Genomic DNA, 21,322 nt, shown 5'->3' with positions numbered 1-21,322 from the left:
TACATAAACCTTGTTCCTGCTCGTCCCCATATAATTAAGCTCTACGGCTTCACAACTTGGTTATTTGGCAATTCTAAAACACTTTTCTTGATGTGTAGTTGCTCGAGAAAATAAATGAAAACATTCAATTTGCTTCCACTTGAACTTTAACTGTAAGTTACTGCAATTAGTGATGTAAAAAAAGTGAAACAAATTTTCACAAAAACGAAAATGTCGTTTTCCGAAGTCCACAAGGATAACACACCAGTTTGGAAGCACTTTTTGCACTCAAAAGAACTTGAATTGGCCAAGTGCAAGCTCTGCGGCCAAGAAATTAAGTTTAAAGGAGGAACCACAAGCTCCATGAGGAACCACCTGAGGACAAAGCACAACATCACATTTGCTGCTATTGTTACTCTTGAGAGGAAACTCAAAGTCATCAAGCCAATTGATCCATTTTTAAGACATAGGATCCTGTTAATGTTGTTTTGGCAGAGCTTATTTCATGTGATGGGCTGCCCTTTCGTGTTTTCTCAACTAGTCAACGTTTGAAAACAGCCTTAAAAACACAAGGATATAAATTGCCCAAAGATGCTAAATCGATTAAGGCCCTGCTGATGAAACATTATGAAGATATCAAGAAAACATATCAGAAGAAATTTGTAGAAAAGAAGCTTGTTAGTCACTAATTTAGCTAAACCCTTGATGAGTATATTTCATCCACAAACAAAAGATATATGAACATAAATGTTCATATGAAAGGTGATTATTGGAACCTTGGAATGATCAGGGTACATTGGTCTATGCTAGCAGAGAAATGTTGTGTAATTGTTGATGAGGAACTGAAAGAATTTGGGCTACGTTTTGCCTGTGATATTGTTGCAGTAATCACAGACGGAGCTGCTGTAATGAAAAAATTTGGTAGCTCAATTTTACCAGACCATCAGCTCTGCCTCGCACATGGAATCAACTTGGCTGCCTGTGATGTTCTATATAAGCAATCTAGGAAAGAAGATAATGGCACACCTGAGCAACTCACTATTCTAGAAGAGGACCAAGAAGATGATGACAGCGATGAGGAAGGAGGATTAAAAGTTTCAGCAGAATCAGGTGCGTCAGCTCTTCAAACTATCATGGAGGATGTCACAGAACTCATCAACAAGGTCAGAAAATGTGTCAGATTGTTCCGAAAGTCTCCAGTTAAAAATGACATGATTCTGCAAAAGCATGTCCGGTCTGAGTTTGGAAAGGAGCTGCATCTAATCTTAGACTCTAAGACACGTTGGAACAGCTTACTAGATATGATTTCAAGATTTGTTACCCTTAATAAATGTATTCAAATGTCACTGATTGAGTTATCAAGCGATATTATGATTTCTTATTCTAAATTTACCACGTTAAAAAATCTAGTAAATGCTTTAGAACCAATCAAGGTTGGTGCTGAAGCACTTTGCGGAAGAGATTTGAACTTGCTCTCATCTGATGGCATTCTGAATTTCATTTTTAAGCTGCTAAAAAGCCAGAAAAACACCTTTAGTCAAGAGTTAGTTGACACATTTACTAAAAGAGTCACTGAGAGGAGGATTGCTATATTAGTAAGCTTAGTTAAATATCTGAATAATCCTGATGTCATTAATGGAGCAACTCATGACATTTTCGAAAATTCCATGCCAAAGAGAAATTGCTACTACTGCATCAAGCTTTGTTTAATCGTTTGTTTGAGCAAAAGAGAAGTGAATTTATAGATGAGGAAAACTTGTCAGATAATGAAACTAGTCAGGAATAAGTACAGCAATTTACTTCCTTGTCAGTACAGCAGTTTACTTCCTTTTGTTTCTTTGGTGAAACCTCTTAGACTCTGAAACCCCTCTGTACTGGAGAGCTCGAGCTTTCCATTAGAGAGACAGTCAAAAGGGTTTCACCAAAGAAACAAAAAATAGAATCAATTTCCAAACTAATGCTCAAAGAAATGGCAGTACTTGAGCTTACAAAAAAACGAACAAGCAGCTTAGATTTGTTGTACACGGCTTTGAAGTCAATCCAAGTAACAAGTGTGGAGGCTGAAAGGTCATTTTTTTCAAGTGGTGTATTTGTCACTAAACTAAGGTCAAGGTTAAATGATGAAACACTCAATGCTATGTTTTTTACGTGCTTATCGTCTAAAGAAACGTAAAATTAACCATTAAAAAGACTTATTTGTTTGCTGCTCAATTATATTTAATGTAGGTATATGACATTTTTGCTATATATATTTATGTTTTTGCTGCTGTTGTTTCTCTGAAATGTACATAATAAAAAGATACTCTAAAAAACCGGAAAACCAGTTTTTAAAACATTGAAAACCGCGGTTTATTCGAAAAACCGGTGTCATGTTAATATTTTACTCCGTTGAAACTTTACTGCGCAGTAAATTTTTAACGCTATAATTTTACTGCGCAGTAAAATTTTAATGTTAAAAATTTACTGCGCTCGTTATTTTTTTACTGTCATCAAAAAAAGAAGAGATGTTAAAGTTTTTGGGAGGGGCAGGTAAAAATATGCATGTTTTATAAAACTAAGGGTACCTCAATTTTTCTTTTAATGAAACTTTTATTATTTAATGCATACATTAAATGATGATTTACTTTTCAGGCCAGATTTTGATTCACTTTTTTATGTAAAGCTATGCATTTTCCCTTATTTTTTTTGCAATACATCAATTTGTTGTCTATAATTGCAAAGTTTTTACATTGCCTTTTAAAGTGTGCCTTTTTTCCTCTCTCATTTACACCTTTAGGAAACTTTTGTCATTCAAGTATTTCCTGATATCATGAAAGTTAATATTTTTGTACATCTTGAAAACGCCAAAAAAATAAACGCCAGAAACTGTATATTAAAAAAGTCAGTAAAAAAATAACGATAGCAGTAAAATTCCAACGTTGAAATTTTACTGCGCAGTAAAATTTTTACGTTGGAATTTTGCTGCGCAGTAAAATATAAATGGCAGTAAATTAAAAACGCTACACTGGTTTTAGAAAAAACTTAAATGTTTCCTTTCCTGCCTCTGATGTACCCATTTGAGGTACTCCTCTGAGGTAGCCCTCTGAGCAAGCCCTTTAAGGTAGACACAGCAGTCAGGGGATGAGACCTGCGCCTTGGCGAAGCTTTGACTTTATTCTTAGGTCAACGCTCTGATTCTTGCAGCGTTTAACACGGCTTGCGACAAGGTATGTGGTGAGTCGGCGGTCGAGACTTCGAGCGCATCACATAAAAGACACGGGAATCATTTCTAAAGCAACCACCATCATTGTCAGTGGAACAAGAGCTCGTACTAATAGTGGATGCTCTCCACTCAACAGTACTAACGAATTCGTGAGCTTACTGGAAGCTTAAATTGCAATCTATATCCCTATTACCACAAAGTTAAAGAAGCCAAAGGAAAAGAAATGAACAAAGAATATCGTTCGTTTGGATTATCACCTCTTTATGACTGGATTAGAATTTTTAAATGCGTTCTTCACATTACATACCGCTTAGAAATTAAAACATGGCAAGCAAGTGAAAATGAAAATAAAGAAAAGGCGGAACAAAAAAAAAAAGAAGTCCGGGAAAAGTTTAGACGTGAATTGGGTTTTTTAATTGATGCACCCAAACAGAAAACTGAAATGATAGAAGCTGTGCTCGTAAACTTTTCAGAAATACTGCGCTTAAAATTAATAAAGTGTTTAGGAATTATTCTAGAATGTATAAACTCGGATTGCAAAATCAATTTGGATAAATTCAAAACTTACGCGAAAGACCCAGGATCTATACATTGAACAATATGGATGGTACCCTATGTCTCTTACCCATAATAAAGTTTTATTTTAAAGTGAGCCATTATGGAAACTTACATTCTTCCAATGGGACAATATTCTGAAGAAGTCCAAGAGGCTCCAAACAAATACCAGGCAGTTTAGGAAAAAATATACGAGGAAAACATTACGAATGGACACAAATACTAATTTATTAAACTGCTTATTACTTCAGATCCGATTATAGCAAGTTTGAGAGTCCGAAATCTAAGCATATTAAAATGAATCCTGATATGTTAAATTTATTAGAAAGTGAGCAAAGTGAGACAGCTTTAGAATGTGACAATTCTGTGGACACATCTGAGAATTCACTTGATTTTTGTGGACCCATCTGAGGATTCACTAGATGAAAATGTTATCACCAGTGATACCAAATAACTGATTAATTCATTTTTGACTGTTTCAAAATGTGTTTTGCTATTTAGTTACAAAATATAAATTTAAATGTATCTTTTATAAAAATTCTTTAACATTGAAATTTAAATCTAAAGTCCTTAAATTCTTTAAATTCGCACTATTTTATAAAATTCAAAAAATTATATGCTTATTTTATTTTTATCATTTTTCATTTTAATGATTACTATATCTTTAATTGTACTTTAAAAGAGCAAAGTTATATTCTATATTTCTGTTTGGAACTTTTTCCTTCTAGATTGATAAAATGACATACTGAGTACTGGTCTAACTCAAAGAACTTCTATACTTTCTTTAAGTGGCATTAGAAAACATTAAATGATGAGTTTATGAAAATCTTAGGAAAATCTTAGGAAATATTTCATAGTGTTAAGTGTAATGTTTCTAGTTTAACAACCAATCGAATGATAACTGTTGACATCTGATCTAAGTTTGATAAGATACTTTTGTTTTTAACTTCCTTGAAAATGAACAATAAAAAAAAAGTGATTATGCAACGTATTTCAGTTAGAGACCAAAAAAAATTTGGAGATAAAATTTATAAATCAGACATTTTTATATGCTCAATTTACATATTTTTCATCATCAAGAGATATAAGGTCGGAAGGACACATTTATTTTCATTCTATGGACGCACGAGATCCATAACATTCTATCATTTTTTTTATTAACATTTTTATTATATCTTAAAGTGTTTTTTGTTTATCATTTATCTTTTATTAATGTTTTTATCAAGCTTTACATTTTTTTCTTTTTTATTTATTTTTAGTTGTTCTTCTGTATTGCTTTGATCACGTGTTTCAATTTTTAAAATTTCTTTTTTTTTTTTTTTTTACTATTTACCATTTAATATTGTTAATGCTTTTATCAAGCTATAAATTTTTTTTATTATTTTTAGTTATTTTCATTATCTGTTTAAGTCTTTCAAATTCCTTTTTTTTTCTCTGTTATTTTAATCATAGCAGTTGCAATGTTTTTTTGTTTTTTTTTCAACTATCAAGATGTTGGTCTCAACTCTTCATTCATTTCAATAATCCCTCTCATCCAGATTATTCCTTCTTCTTCATTCGTATTTCATAACTATTTCCTCTTACTTTATTATGGTTTTTATCAGCTATCCACTTTTGTTATGCCTTTTATAACTATTTTGTAATTTTTAAAAGGAGTTTTTTATTTTATACAAGTAGAATATAAAAAAGTAAATCAAATTGTAAAAGCTAAGTATCAAGTAAAGTAAAAATATAAAAATTTATTATTAAAATAACCCAAACTTTTATATTATGTTTAGTAAAATTAAATTATAACAAATATAATGAAACTATATAAAAATTATATCTTTAAAAGTGATGCATCATGAAAACATTTTTTAAAAACATTTAACATTTTTGCAAAAAGTTTGTGTCCATTCATTTTTTTTCAATTTTGGACACTGCATATGCAGTGTGAGCAGTATAACAGGTTACAGCGGTGGCCAAAAATTAAAGACCACTCTTTTTTTTTCAAAATTTATTTTTAACCTTAGTATAATTTTATTTTGGAAAAAAGTATCAAAATAAGAAAAACATTTTTAGAAAGAATTTTTATTGTATTTTATATTTATTATAAAAGAATTTGTAATTTTTTTTACAAAATAATGTTAAAAAATTAAAAAACTGACTAGTAAAAAATATATATGGGAAAAAAAATTGGACAAAATTTTAAGATCAGTTTCAAAAATATTTCAAAAAGCAATAAAAAAATAATTTAGAAACGTGTTGTTCCTCCATTTGTTTTCAAGCACTCTTGTACTCGTTCTGGCATTGAATTCATTTAAGTTTTGATTACTTCATCAGACACATTTTTCAAATGATGAGAGATAGAAGATTTCAAATCTTCTAAATTGTAAATTTGTTCTTTACCAAGCTTTTGATCAAGCCACGACCATAAATTCTCTATTGGATTCAGCTCTATAGGCAGGCCATGGAAGCACTTGAATTTTATTAGAACTGAACCAATCGCTAACAACATGCGCTTTATCACACGACGCATTATCTTGCTGGAAAATAAATCCATCTTGTAACTGCCATAAATCAATGTTAGGAATAAGCGAGTTTTCCAATATTTCTATGTACCTTTCTTTGTTGAGTCTACCATCGAATAAATGAAAAACGCCAACTCCACAGGCACTCATACAGGCCCAAATGCCTTTTGAACCACTGCCTTGTTTTGTTTGTTTCAAAATGCATGATTCATCGAACCGTTCGCTTGGAAGTCTACGCAACATTACGCGACCTTTTCTGTTGTCTACCTCAACGTTCATTTCATCACTAAAGACCACACGGCTCCACTGATCTGTTGACCAATTTTTATGTAGTTTGCACCACTCTTTCCTGGCAAATTTTTGTTTTTTATTTAAGCATGGTTTTTTTGCAGCAGCACGCCATAAATAATTTAAATTGTGGAGGACCCTTCGCACAGTTCTAGGGCTTGCTTTCAGACCATTAGACAGTGTCCATTTCGTAGACAAGTCTGTAGATGATGCTTGTCTGTTTTCTTTCATTAATCACACTAAGGAGCGAACATCACGGTCATTTGAAATTTTATTGCATCCAGTCCTATGACGATCATTAATTGACCGGGTCTCTTTGTATCGTTGAATTATGTTAATAATGCAAGAGTGAGACCTTCCGAGCTTTTCTGCTATTTATCTGATGCTATAGCCTTCTTCTTTTAATACAAGAGCCGCGTATCTGTCTTTTTCTTCGATCTTTGCACGCATTTTTGCAATATTTTTATATCCTTATTGCAATTCAAAAAATAAATGTTTATTTGATATCGAAACTCAGGTTTCGACAATTTATTTTATAGCCAACGTAATAAGCAATTAAGACAGTTAAAAAAAATAATGGATTATTATTTTTAATAATTGCAAATTAAAGATTTGAAAGTGGTCGTTAAATTTTGTCAAATTTATTTAAAGAAGATTTATAAGTACTCATCAGTTTTTTAATAAGTTAAACGCTATTTAATTAGAATTAGATTAAAAAAATTATACCACTTTAATTCGTATGTTTTAATTAACAAGATATTAAAAAAAAAATTTAATATGTCAATTAGAATCTTCTTAATTTTAATTTAAAGATTAAGAATATAACAAAAAAATGAGTGGTCTTTAATTTTTGGCCACCGCTGTATAAGCATTGCTCTCAAAATTAAAAAATAAAAGTTAAACCTTAGCGAATAGCTACAAAAGTTCGAAAATACTTTACATTCACTTTTATATGCATCTTCAATTTATTAAACAAGGATATGTTTCAAATTTTACTTTTTATTTGCATGATTTGTTAAAGATTTAACATAAAAATCGAATTCAACTAACATTTTTTAAATGTTTACTCATTTGAAAAATGTTAATTGCATTCGATTAGTCACACCCAGGCTTGCGGAGCCGCCCAATTTTTTTCACGGCTCCGCTCCGGCTCCGGCTTCCAGCAAAATCTCGGCTCCGGCTCCGGCTCCTCATAACGTCAATAGAAGAATAAGATTTAAAAGTATACCTTGCCGTCTATTCATAAATTTTTTAATGAATGAAAAATAAACTACTAAACTTTTTTGAAGAATCAGTCCCTTTCATATACCCTTTCATTTCGTACTTACAAATTTATGCCTTTGCCTGGTCATTTCTACAAAATTTTTTCAACTAACTTATTTAGCATCAAATTCCAAATTCAAAACGTTTTCTCTTTTTTTTTTCTGTCAATACACACTCAAAAGTCTCTTTATTCATTCGAAGAAAAATCATGCTATCAATCAAATCCGATTCCATATGACTTGCCTGGACTGCTCGCTTTTTTGCTTCCGAGCACGATCCATTCGAATTCGCATCCTTTTTCTGGGACTATTTCCTCGGATTCCTCTTCATTTTCCAAACCACTTCCAGTACTCTCGCTAGAGTCATTTCCATGAAGACCAATTCCACTCCCCTCGATTTCGAACTTCTTTTGCTCATTGAGCTTTTTCTGGATCTTCCACAGAGTGTCTTCAACAATCAATTGAAATATTGTAAAGCATTTTTAATGTTTTTAAATTTCAAACAAATTATAATCTATCATATTCTTGCAGTGAGGAAAGTAGAATGTCAAAAAGTAAAGTTAAATGAATCAGTATTTTGAATTTCATTAAAAGTACGTAACTTCAAATTCCAATTTTCGTTTAAACAAATGATAGATTGAAAATTGAGATAAAAATCTGTTGCTCTTCTCCAAGAAGGCATTGATATTCACATCTACAAAGACAGCAGCACAAAAAAAAGGATTATCGAACAAAAGTGATTCTCGATGCACCATTGAATCCCTGATGTTCTTCCCAAAATCAGACGTCTTGAATTCACCAGAAACTAGCTCCTCCTTCAGAATTTCCTAAATGTAAATAAAGTTCCCAGGCGTGAGATCCTGACTCTGGAATTATTGAGTTGCAACTGCCGGTTTCTCGAGGATTTTTGCAAGTTCCTCTATCTGCTTCCACTCGTAATTTAGAAACGTAAAGTCACGGGTTTTAAATTCCGCTTCCAGTGCATTCAGGACATCACGCATCTTAAGAAGTTGGTTGAGCATGTTGAATGTACTGGACCATCTGGTTGCATTGTCGATTATTGCAACCTGTAAATTTGAGAAATTTGAGTAACTTTTTTTAAATTTGATTGTTTTCAACATTCGAAAACGCATAATTGACAAATGTTAAATTCAAACTCAAGTTCAGATTCTTGTTAATACTCATTTAAACATTTTTATTTATTGCGATTTGCGATTATATTGTATGTACCTTTTTAGTTTTGTGTTGTTTGCAAAATTCATTTGCTTTCGACGTTCGACAAGCTTTTGCTACATCTCAAGCTTTGCCAACCAGAGACTTAATGCCTCGTTTTTCCGAACCGTCTTTAACAGCCAGCTGCAAGGTGTGATCACCACAACGTTGCAGATTAACGGTGCTCATGTTTTCCGATATTTCGTTGAAGTAAGGCCTCTGCTGTTCAAACACGTCATCGTCGTCGTCGTCAGTGATATAAGCATCCGGCAGATCACCTTCAATTTCAACCTCAAGTTCTTCTTCGATTTCGACGCCAGCAAGTTCTTTAGCAGACTCGTCAGTGACGTCACCTTCTTCATCTGTCTTTCCAAAGTCTCCAACCATTTTTACCATGTTCGACCCGTTATCAGTCGTAATTCCGAGGACATTTTCTTTCCTGATGCCATACGATTCCAGCACGCCTTCAAGAGATTCTTGATTTTGCTATCCATGAAGAACTGCACATTGACGCCAAGAAAGCTTCGATTATGTCTTGAAGCTCCGTCGACTTTCAGAAAAACCAGCTTTCCCTGTAGATTGGTTTTTAACTTAGCCCGCTTTTGTTGAGCCAAAGCCATGATTTGACTTCGAGCAGAATCCCGGTTGACTTTCAAGCCAAAATGTTTTGCCGAATCGCCAGTCAAAATCTTGATTCCTTCACTGCTGAATAGGTTAAAGGGAGCGCCGTTTTGAAGAATCGTCATGTTCATGCCTTTCTTGAAGTCCTCTTTTGAAATTGCGATGGTAACTTTGTTGAGAGAGCGATTGATGGGTGCTTGTACTTTTCTTGTCTCACTAGTCGAGCCCTAATTTCCTCCAAAAACGGATGAGGTGCGTTTCTTTTCCTTTTCGGCCTTCTCTTTCTTCAGTTTCTGCTCTCTTGCCTCAACAATGTTTGTCAAAAGTGTCGAATGTTTATTGACAAAATGGCGTTTCATGTTGGCGGTGGGTTTTTTTTTTCCGCTGCTCTTTTCCCTCTACTTCATTTGCATGTTGCACTGCAAAGTTTGCTGACTTCCTCCCCTACACTAATCTCAACTTGACAAAAAAAACACTTCGTCCTCTTCGCGATAAGCAAACCATTTCAGTTCATCATATAACCTCTTGTCTTCTACTTTATCACTCATGGTTGCAATTTGTAAATAACAGAAATAGCGGAAAAATTCCAAATATATATTCAACTTTATATAAATATTGCAGGGGAAGAAAAGAAAAATACAAGATTATTTTTGGGTCATTGAATAACTTTGAAATGAAAAAAAAATGACAGAAGATAAGAATAAATATGGCACTTCATTCATTTCACAAGAATAAGAATTTAAAAAAACAATATAAGCAAGTATATGGTGGCAGCCATTTTTTTGAGATTTATTTTTAGACTAAACTTGTAAGTCATTTTATTGTATGTGAAATAATTTGTTAGAGACTTAGAGAATTTTGAGTTTTAAGTTTCTTGAATGAAGTGCAGAGGTCGCTAAAAAAATGTGTCAAAAATTAATCTAAAATTTTCAAAAAAAAAAAAAACTTGTTTAGTTCAAAATTTTTTTGAGAGCCGGGATCTACTAATTTTTCTCGGCTCCGGCTCCGGCTTCGGCTCCTGCAAAAAGTATCGGATCCTCGGCTCCCGACTCCGGCTCTGGCTCCGGCTCTGCAAGCCTGGTTTAAGTGCAAATATATCATCTCCAACAAGGACTGGTGGAACTTTAGGATTGATTTCGGAAATTTCTGGTAAATCAAAATTTCCCTTATTAAATACTCTCCCAAATGTGCTTTCATTTAAAATGGCAGCATCAATATCCCTTCCATAAGCCCCAATGTCAACCATTGTAAAACAATATTTAGTACTACAAATGGCTAGTAAAATCATGCTGTAAAATTCTTTGTAGTTGTAAAAAGAAGAACCTGATTTTGCAGGAGTCCCAATTGGTTCATGCTTTCCATCAATAGCTCCTATATAAGTTCCAATTCTGATTGAACTCTTTCATTATATTTTACCATTCATTTATGTCATTTGGGGCTCTGAGAAATACTTTTTTGAGAACTTCCCATATAGCACAACAAGTTTCGGCTTTTCAACAACTTTGAAGATCCGATTAATGACAAAAGGTGTTAAAGTCTTTTAGGAGACATTCTTAAGCATCGATAAAAAAAAAAAAATCCCTATCAAATAGTATCATTTCTTGCACCAAAAAACTAAACGCACCTTGCTTAAGGTGTTTTTTAAATAGTTCTCTGACCCAAAACATATGCTTTCTTTTTTTTACGTTTTTTCGGCGTCTCAAAATTAAAAGTATAACAAAAAGTCGATAATTTAGAAAGAGATTTTTTTTTATGGCGGCCGTTTTTTGTTTGTTTACATTTTTTTTTTTGAAAGACTTTTGCGCTAATTCAATGCAATGGAAACATTGCATTGCACAGCAATTTACTGCACAACAAATCAAACGAATGTTGCACGATTGTTGTACGATATTTTTACAACTATTGGAAACCAAGCTTAACAGGTCCATGTTGTTTATCTTTTTTAAAAAAATAACGTTATGTCTCGAAGCAAAAACAACTCATGTAGTTTAAGGCCAGTCTCCGAAAATTTAGGGTTTGTTTCGTTTATCTGAGGGTGACGTAAAATTGTGCCGTTTAGATCCCGCTGGATTTTTCTAAACGTTTATAATAAAGCGGTAACTAAAAAAGTCCGACAAGAAAGTTTTGTAATTTTTTGAGTATATATCATGAGTTCATAACATGTTATGAATTAGTATATAATATATTGATTTATAACAAACCACATTATTTATTATTCAAATCTTGAATACTTATTATTTCCAATAGATTTTTTAAATTGGATGTTAATTGTGTTAGTGTATTTTTCTAAATTAGTGCTCAATGTTCAAAATAGAACATATAAAATAGAAAGTGCTCAATGTTCTTAAAGAACAAGAAAAAAGAAAGACTTCTTGACGATTCTGAAAAAAGAGAAACTGGCAGCAAGTATATATATATATATATATATATATATATATATATATATATATATATATATATATATATATATATATATATATATATATATATATATATATATATATATATTAGGGTGGTAGTCAAAAATTAAATGTTCAGATTTTGTCTGGGACAACCTCTAGTCCTGTTCCTATTGATCTCATGAACTCATGTGCAAAATTTCATAAAAATATTCTTTCATTAAAGGGTGCCACATGCCAACTGATAAAACCACATGTACGCGATAGAAAAGATAGCCGTGTAAATTAATGTGTTGTTGAATATTATTGAAATCTTTAAATAAATTTTTTTATCTGTAAATCCATTTTGAACACAACCAGATGTCTTTTCAATGAGGTGTACTCTTTATGTTTTTTTTGAGAATCTGACCAGTTGTTAAATTTATCAACTAATTAATGTTCTGTATATGAAAAATATTTATAAATTTCCAAATACAGATAAAAAAAACAGAAATTTTACTTCATAGCATTTTTAGAAATTTGTTACATTCAAATAGTTAAATTTTTATAGTGCTTAAATATTAATTACTTAGCTGCAGCCCACTTACTTATTTTTTCTATCCCAGAATTCCTTGTAATTTGCCACCCAATCGCCATTTTGTATGTTTATCACTATCAGACTACCAAATTAATTATTTTAACTAAAATTTTTCATTTTTAACATTTTTGCAGTGGAATATCTCAATTGTGAAAAGTCAGTATACATTTAAGTTGTTATTTTGTAATATAAATTATGTAAACTACTTTGAATTTTATTTTATATAAATTCATATATCTAAACTCAAAAAAGATACTGAATAATGGATATCACTGAATATATACTAAATGAATAAAATTTTATAACTTTTGCAATTCACATCATGCTTATTGCATAACTTTATTTGTATTTTTCTAGATTAATAAATATCAGAAAATGTCACAATCAAAACCTGCAACTAGATCTGCAACCAAAATTTACCTTCTCGGTTTCACAAATGCCTCCATTAATGGTACTAGATTACCGTCACGAAAGCAAGCATTACAGTTTTTCTTCCATCAGTTGAAAATAAACAAAAAAACCGTGCGAGAAAGTTCGGACATTACTATTAAAACAGTTGCTGATTTTTGGAACAAAGCTTACATGCCAATGACAACATTGCAACATGCAATTGCGAGGCTAGAGAAAATATACAATGAGTGGAGAAAGCTACAAAAGGCTTCAAAAAGAGGAGGAGCAACTCAGATAGCGAAAGAAACAGCCTTTGTTGCATCATTTGAAGATACGTTCGACATTTCTCATGTTGATGCCGAGAGGCTTATATAAAATCCAGAAGACAAACTTTTTCTTAAAGCTCAGCTTGGAAATGGAAGACACTCAAGTTCAATGGCACAAATAGACAGAAAATTGGCAGTCAAGTTGAAGCGTAAACATGAGAGACAAGAGGCTATAAAAGCCAGAACAGAACGAGAAGAATTGAGACATGCTGTCAGCAACGGTGAAACATTTGAATCAGATTCAGAAAAAAGTTGCAATGAGAACGTAGATTCTGACCATGACTCAGCAGTGACACCGCAGACAAAACGACCTCGTTCGATTTAAAGCTGCTGCAACTTGTGGACTGACAAAAAATATTGTCAGTCCACAAGTTGCAGCAGCTTTAAATCGAACGAAGATCAGCGACCGAAATGCGGTTTATGCTTTGGCTTCATTCTCAGTTGCTGTTGGTCAAAACCCAAGTGAACTAGCTCTGAATCGCTGGTCAATTCGACGCAATAGAATGAAACATAGATACGAAATAATTTTGAAATTGAAGGAAAGTTTTGGTGAAAATATTAGGGATGTTCCGCTCGTAGTGCATTGGGACGGCAAGTTACTCCCTGATATATCAGGAAAACATAAAAAAATAGATCGCTTGCCTATTCTTGTTTCAGGTCAAGGTGTAGAACGTCTATTGAATGTGCCTAAGCTCCCAAATGGCACTAGAGAGGCAATGGCAAATGCAGTTGTAACAGCAATCGACGACTGGAATCTTGCAGAGAATATAAAAGCCATGTCTTTTGACACTACAGCCAGTAATTCTGGGATTCGCTCTGGTGCAGCAGTTCTTATTGAACAAAAGATGAATAAAGAGCTGCTCCATCTTGCATGTCGGCACCATATTTTTGAAGTTGTTTTTGGAGATGTGTTTAACTCATTAGCTGGACCATCTACTGGACCAGACATTTTGATGTTTAAAAGGTTTCAAACAGCATGGCTATCAATCGTTCGTGACAGATATGAAGACGGTATATCAGATCCTGAAACAGCTTTAGTTTTTAACAGCAACAGAGAAATGATGAAAGAAGCTATTGATTTCATTCAAAACTGCTTGCTGACAGAGAACCAGCCTCGTGATGATTATAGGGAACTTTTAGAACTGTCTTTGATCTACCTGGGTCATATTCCTCCTCGCGGGGTTCATTTTATGGCTCCTGGGGCTATGCATCGGGCCAGATGGATGGCCATGGCTATTTATTCAATCAAAATTTTTCTCTTCAGATCCCAGTTTTGCATGACAAAGCGTGAAATAAATTTATCACGTTTCTTGAATATTTTTGTCTGCTTTGTCTATCTCAACTCATGGTTTACTGCTTCGCTGTCCATTCAAGCTCCACTGAATGATCTCATTTGCCTTAAACGACTCACGCAATTCAGGACAATAAGTTTAAATGTTGGAAATGTAGCGATAAAGGCATTGTCTCGTCATATGTGGTACCTCAGTGAGGAACTGATTGCCTTTAGTTTTTTTGATGATCGTGTTGATGCAGCTACAAAATACGAGATGGTAAATGCAATGAAAACAAAAACTGGAAATGGAATTCCTGCAAAACGTGTTCAACTACGTGAAAACAACATTTCATCATCAGAGCTTGCTGATTTCATTAACTCGAACACCATGAGGTTTTTTGTTATACTGGGCATCTCAACTTCTTGGCTCGAATTGGATTCATTTTTGTGGAACGAGGACCAAGTTTTTATTGCAGCTAACCATTTTGTAGCCGGTTTGAGCGTTGTGAATGACAGAGCAGAGAGAGGAGTTGCTCTTATCCAAGACTTTAACCAAATTCTAACAAAAGATGAAGGACAAAAGCAAGCACTTCTCCATGTTGTGTCTGAGCATCGAAAACAGTTTCCAGATGCCAAGAAATCCACTGTTGTTAAATAGGACTAAATAGTCATTTTTCCATTCAAAACAAAATGAAAAACTAAAATGATATTGAAATTATAGTTATTTTTTCATGGTTTTCAATGTTCAATACTTTGTTAATTAAAAACTTTTGAATTAAAATAGTTTATGTAGAAAAAATTTTTTAAAGTGCTTACAGCCATTAGCGTCAACCTTAGTGAAACTTCAACCCCGTGTGGCACCCCTTAATGATGAAATATCCTTCTCAAATTTTGCACATAAGTTTGTTATGCTAAAAGGAACAAAAATAGAGGTTGTCCCATCAATTTACTTTGAAAAAGTTTTTTGAGCACCACCCTAATATATATATATATATATATATATATATATATATATATATATATATATATATATATATATATATATATATATATATATATATATATATATATATATATATATATATATATATATATATATATAATATCTAAACAAACAAAAAATTAACAATTCAATTGACTGGATGATTATTGTTAAAACAAAATGAATAAAAAATTATGATAAATTAAATAATGATAATCAATACAAATCATATCCTATTTAACAAAACTTTATTACTAGAATATAAACTATTACTCCAATAATATCACAAAAGATGTTTTTAAAACCAATCTCAAAGGTTTTTCCAATTCATTTTGATGTATATAAACATTCGACAATTGCCATAAACTTTAAACTTATTTAGCTGCTTTTAATAAATTTATGTAAATTACTTGTTAATTCAACTTATGACCATGCATTTGTTGTCATTGATTTATAATGTATTTCGAATAATAATAATTTTACTACAAAAGAATTTAATAAATCGATTTCTATTTCTTCCAAACAAATCGGTTAAATTCGTTGTGTCAACAGTCTACTAAAGACTACTGCTGATTTTATTAATCTATTTATTTTCAATCTAGATCTTTTTCTTTCTCGCAATATTTTCATTCTTGTTAAATAAACATTTTCTTTTTCTTTATTTTCTCCAGTTTTATTTATCTTTACAATACAAATTAAACATGCTATCAGTCAAATTTCAATGTGTATTTAAGCAGGATCCATCCTCCTATAGTAAAATAAATCACATTTCTATATAATTATAAAATATACTTGTAAATAATTTTTTTTTTAGTTATATAGTAAGCATTGTATAATAGTAATTGATTTCTTTGACCAGGAAGCTCCATCAACTGCATTAAAAAATTAAAAAAATCATGAAAAGTACTCTAAAGAGACTATGCTGTCAAAATATACTTGGCAGCTAAAAGAAAAAAATATTAACTTTAAATTAAACTGGTCTATTCTAAAAACTGCGTCTACCTATAATAACATATCTCAAAAATGTATATATTGTTAACAAAAAAGCTTGAAATTATTACTTATTTAGATCAAGAAAATTTACCAAATAAAAAAAACTGAACTTATTTCTAAATGCAGACATAAAAATAAGTACCTTTTAAAAAGTTATAAAAACAAATGAGCAAACTTATTAACCGAATTTATTTAATTCTAAATACCAATTAAAAATAATAAATTGTATTAACACTATATATACATATAAATATGTATATTTATATGTATATATATGGTGACCACACGCTCTATTTTGTTTATTACGAATAACTTCCACCGACAGAAACCATTCTGTTTATGCGGTCATCAAAAAGCCTTTCAAAACAAAATCGCTAAGTATTACCGAGTTCTCGACACTTCATTGTACGTCGTTGAAAGAAATTATTAAATGTCGGATTTTCTACCCTACCTTCTGAATCAAAGTATGAAAAAACAATATAATTCAATATAGATGTCTTTTAGCTTGTAGATAACTAGAAAAGTTGTGCTTAACAATTTAAACCCTTTTTTTTTTGAAACATTCATCTTTAAGTTTAAGGACAATATGCGTCATCCACCATATTTTTGTTAATAATATTTTTTTTCAACTTAGCCCAACTTTTGCTAAGTATTATTCAGCTTGGACAACAAATTTTCAAAAACAGTTTTTTTTTAAAAGGAGTTGTAGAAGGTAGGAGAACTACCATAAAAATTTAGACCAGGGGCCAATGCTATAAACAATTCGAAGTTTTTTTCGAGAAAAAAAATCTTTCGTAAAAACGCAACTTTTCACGTACGAAAAAAAGTTCGTAATCTCGAAGAATTTATCGCTGTTTGTATTTTTTTCGCCCATTGCTATAAAGCATAAAACGTAAACGTCACTAAAATTCACGAACTTTTTTTATCCGTAATATATAGTAGTAATATAATAGTAATTTTTATTGTAACTTTTATTTATTAGGCCTACTTAATGAATTTAATTAGTCATTAAGTATGCTGTGCTGTCTGTTCTATTTTTATGAATATTTTTAAATTCTAGTATTTGGTGTTTAAAAAATCTGTGTAAAATTAAAGTAGGAACATGGATTTAATTTTTTCGGATTGAAGACTTAGATTTCGAAGTTGCAGAAAATGAGCTTCGCCACCGATTGCCTCGAGAGGTTGGTGTTTAAAATATTACTTAAAATTACTATATATATATATATATTTTTTTTTTTAATGATTTTTTATCGAACAAAATCAGAAATCATACTAAATAGGCGCAGAAATTATATTTTTGTTTTGTTTTTCAATATCATTTTAGTTTAATGGTCGCTTTTTTAACGAAGATGTTTCTGACAACGTTTTTCGAGAGCAGTATCGAGTCCCAAGAGCTGTATTAGATTTTTTAGAAACTAGGCTTAAAGATGATTTGCAACATTATACTAAGCAATTTGCAAAATTATACTAAGCATTTCTTCATTTTATTGGCACAAATGTTTTTTTTCATGTTCTCAGAGACTGTCATGGAATCTTTACCAACACAATTTATCGTATTATACAGTGTAGGAGAAGCTATTTTCAATGTTAGTGTATTAAGTTAATAAAACTATTGGAAGTATATATATATTTACATATATATATATATATATATTTAGATATATATAAAATTGATATATACTATATATTACATCATGTTATCACTGTTAATTTTATATACTGTAATATATCTCTGCTGTTTTTGAATAGAATGATTAAATTGCCATTATTATTACCCTTGTTATATATCATTAGCACTGTTAGTAGCTTACTTTACATTAGTTTATAACTATTTGTATATAAACTCGAATGTAAAATCTTTATTTAGAAATATGATTGATTGATTACATACTTATATTATGTTAATATATACTATATATTACATACTTATACTATAACATTTGTAAATATATATATATATATATATATATATATATATATATATATATATATATATATATATATATAAATATAATGTAGCAATACATATTTTTATTTAAATAGTTTGCTAATTAAAACATACTAAGCTTCCCAAGAAGAACCTCTTTGTTTTCTCTGATCTTTATTGTTAGTAACATTTTAAGTTCTTTAAACAGCATTTTATTTTGTTGTGTATTTGTGTATTATTTTGTTGTGTATTTGTGTATTATATGGCATATTTATCAACTCTTTATACTTTTCTTTAGTCAAACACTATGAAAAATTTTTTTAACCAGAATTACTATCGAAAACCTTCATAAATAAGTATGGCATTTTAAATTCATGCATGCATTGTTAACGAAGCACAACAAGGAACTGAATAATCGATTAAATGCAGATTTTAAGTAATTAGTTTATTATGAAGTTACCAAAATCCTTTTAAGCTTTATCTATAAAATATCTGCATAAAAACACAAACAAAGAATGTTCAATGATTTTGAAGCGCTAACGTTGTTCCAACAATGGCCGCCAAAAATCACGAAGAAAATATCTAAAATTGAGATCAAAAATCTATCTGAAGTTTTTTTTCGAAAAAACGCATTTTTTATCTGAAAAGGCGATTCCCTTGTTCGTTTATAGCATTGGATTTAATAGCGAAGTTTTTATCTTAAAAACGGAGTTTTTTGAATGTTTATAGCAATGGACTTTTTTTTTCTTCGCTTTTTACGGTAAAAACTTCGTGTTTTACGGAAAAAACTTCGTTTTTTATGTTTATAGCATTGGCCCCAGCCTTAAATCACCTGAGAATTAGTTTACGAACGTCTCCACAGCAACAGCCTTTTAATGATAGCGTGCACATCACCACAAATGATCTTAATTTAGACAAATTTTTTTTATATATATATATAAATAGCTTTTAAATGAGTGAAAAAAATTTCTTGGATAAAATCAATGTAAATAAATAAACAGTGATAATCTTAGAATTATTTTCACAATACATAATTGGTAATATTCTGTGATCACCATCGGATCATTTCTTGTGTATGCACTGTGAGTACGGTCATTTTCAGATGTTTTGTTTGTTTTTTGTGAAGGGTGATTTACAGAGGTTAAGGTAAGTATAGGTTCGAAGGTTAAATGGAAGGAACGTGAAGGATGGTTTTGAGGTTTAGAATCTGGAGACTGATTATGGTTGTGCTGTCCGTCTTCAGTTAATTCTATTATGAAATAATTCTCAATCTAATGTTCTAATAATGTGTGGTAGTGGTTAACGCTATTTTATTCAGTGCGCTAATAAAATTACCAATAATATTTTCTTACTCTCGTTGCAAGGTCTAATACTGTATATGTGCAATCATTTTTATCAATTACTCCTTTTCTTTAAATAAATATTTCTTTCTTCTTTTGCTTTATTAGAAACGGCAAAACTTCTCGTTATTTTTCTTAAACTAACATTTTCCCTTTTTTTTTTTTTTTTTTAACTTGTGCCGAAAAACGTGCTTCTTTTTTTCATCAAAATTTTCCTTTTTTACACCTTTTCTTTCGTTCACCCACAAAAAACATTCTTGTTTATCCAAAATTATTTTCGCTCTTCTTTCTTTTTTTTTTTTTGATCCAAAGTCACTGTGTTTTTATCCTAGAAGTTCTTCCTAACTGTTTTTTTTCTTTTTTTGAGCTTTTACTGCTTTCTATTATTACTTGTTTCTGCTGCATTACTTATCATTCATTTACATAACAAGTTAAATAAAGTCTCCGTGTGTACGTTTGATTTTTCTTCTCTAAACTTTATCTTTATTTTAGACGACGCAACGGTTTGCGTTAGACAAAACTGTTTGATTGGTTACCATTAAGGGTCTGCGTATTGTTATCGGTATATCTGTATGAACCGATATTTTGAACCGATAACGATATAAAATGATAACGATATCAAACGATATGAGTTTGTCTATGAAACGATAATATCGGTTTAGTTATCGTTTGAAACGATAACTAAACGATAACTTATCGTTTGAAACGATTTTATCGGCTTTTTTTTATCGGTTTATCGGAATACATAAAAATAACGAGAATACCGATATTTATCGGTATAATAACGATATTTTTTACAATATTCCAATTTATTTTTTTTTTTAAATGTTAAATCATAGTTCAAATATATGATAAATCTTCAAGTCGAGTCAAGATGTCCTTTTGCCTATCTTTACCGGTTTTAAAAGTTAATCCTTCCCAATTGTATATATTATCTAGATGTCTAATTTCACAAAAATTCTGTAAAGAAAAAGTGAAGCAACACTGTTCTCCAAATTGACCCCAGGTTGAAACTCTCCCCACTCCTGATTTTTTTACATTTAATCAATCATATGCATTAGTAAACACAATATATGTTGTCAAAAAAATCTGAACTAATTTTAAAAAAAATAAATTGGAATATTGTAAAAAATATCGTTATTATGCCGATAAATATCGGTATTCTCGTTATTTTTATGTATTCCGATAAACCGATAAAAAAAAGCCGATAAAATCGTTTCAAACGATAAGTTATCGTTTAGTTATCGTTTCAAACGATAACTAAACCGATATTATCGTTTCATAGACAAACTCATATCATTTGATATCGTTATCGTTTTATATCGTTATCGGTTCAAAATAATAACGATACGCAGACCCTTACTATAAACATAAAAAACGAAGTTTTTTCCGTAAAAAGCGAAGAAAAAAAAAGTCCATTGCTATAAACATTCAAAAAAATCCGTGATTAAGGCGGCCATTGTTGGAACAACGTTAGCGCTTCAAA

The 21,322-nt window shown here is 31.1% G+C and overlaps 2 pseudogenes; one reads left to right on the top strand and one right to left on the bottom strand.

Annotated features, from left to right (window-relative positions):
- Window positions 1-21,322, bottom strand: part of LOC149888288 (uncharacterized) — a 324,912-nt pseudogene that overhangs the window by 94,505 nt on the left and 209,085 nt on the right.
- On the top strand, window positions 12,126-15,252 carry LOC149888294 (uncharacterized; annotated as a pseudogene).

The sequence above is a fragment of the Hydra viridissima genome, unplaced genomic scaffold (genome assembly GCF_058129835.1).
Source record: "Hydra viridissima isolate aposymbiotic clone 2 unplaced genomic scaffold, HvirCarnegie_v1 scaffold_5, whole genome shotgun sequence".
Lineage (NCBI taxonomy): Eukaryota > Metazoa > Cnidaria > Hydrozoa > Anthoathecata > Hydridae > Hydra > Hydra viridissima.
Note: the sequence above shows the minus strand (reverse complement) of the source record. Positions and strands in the feature narration are given on the sequence as shown.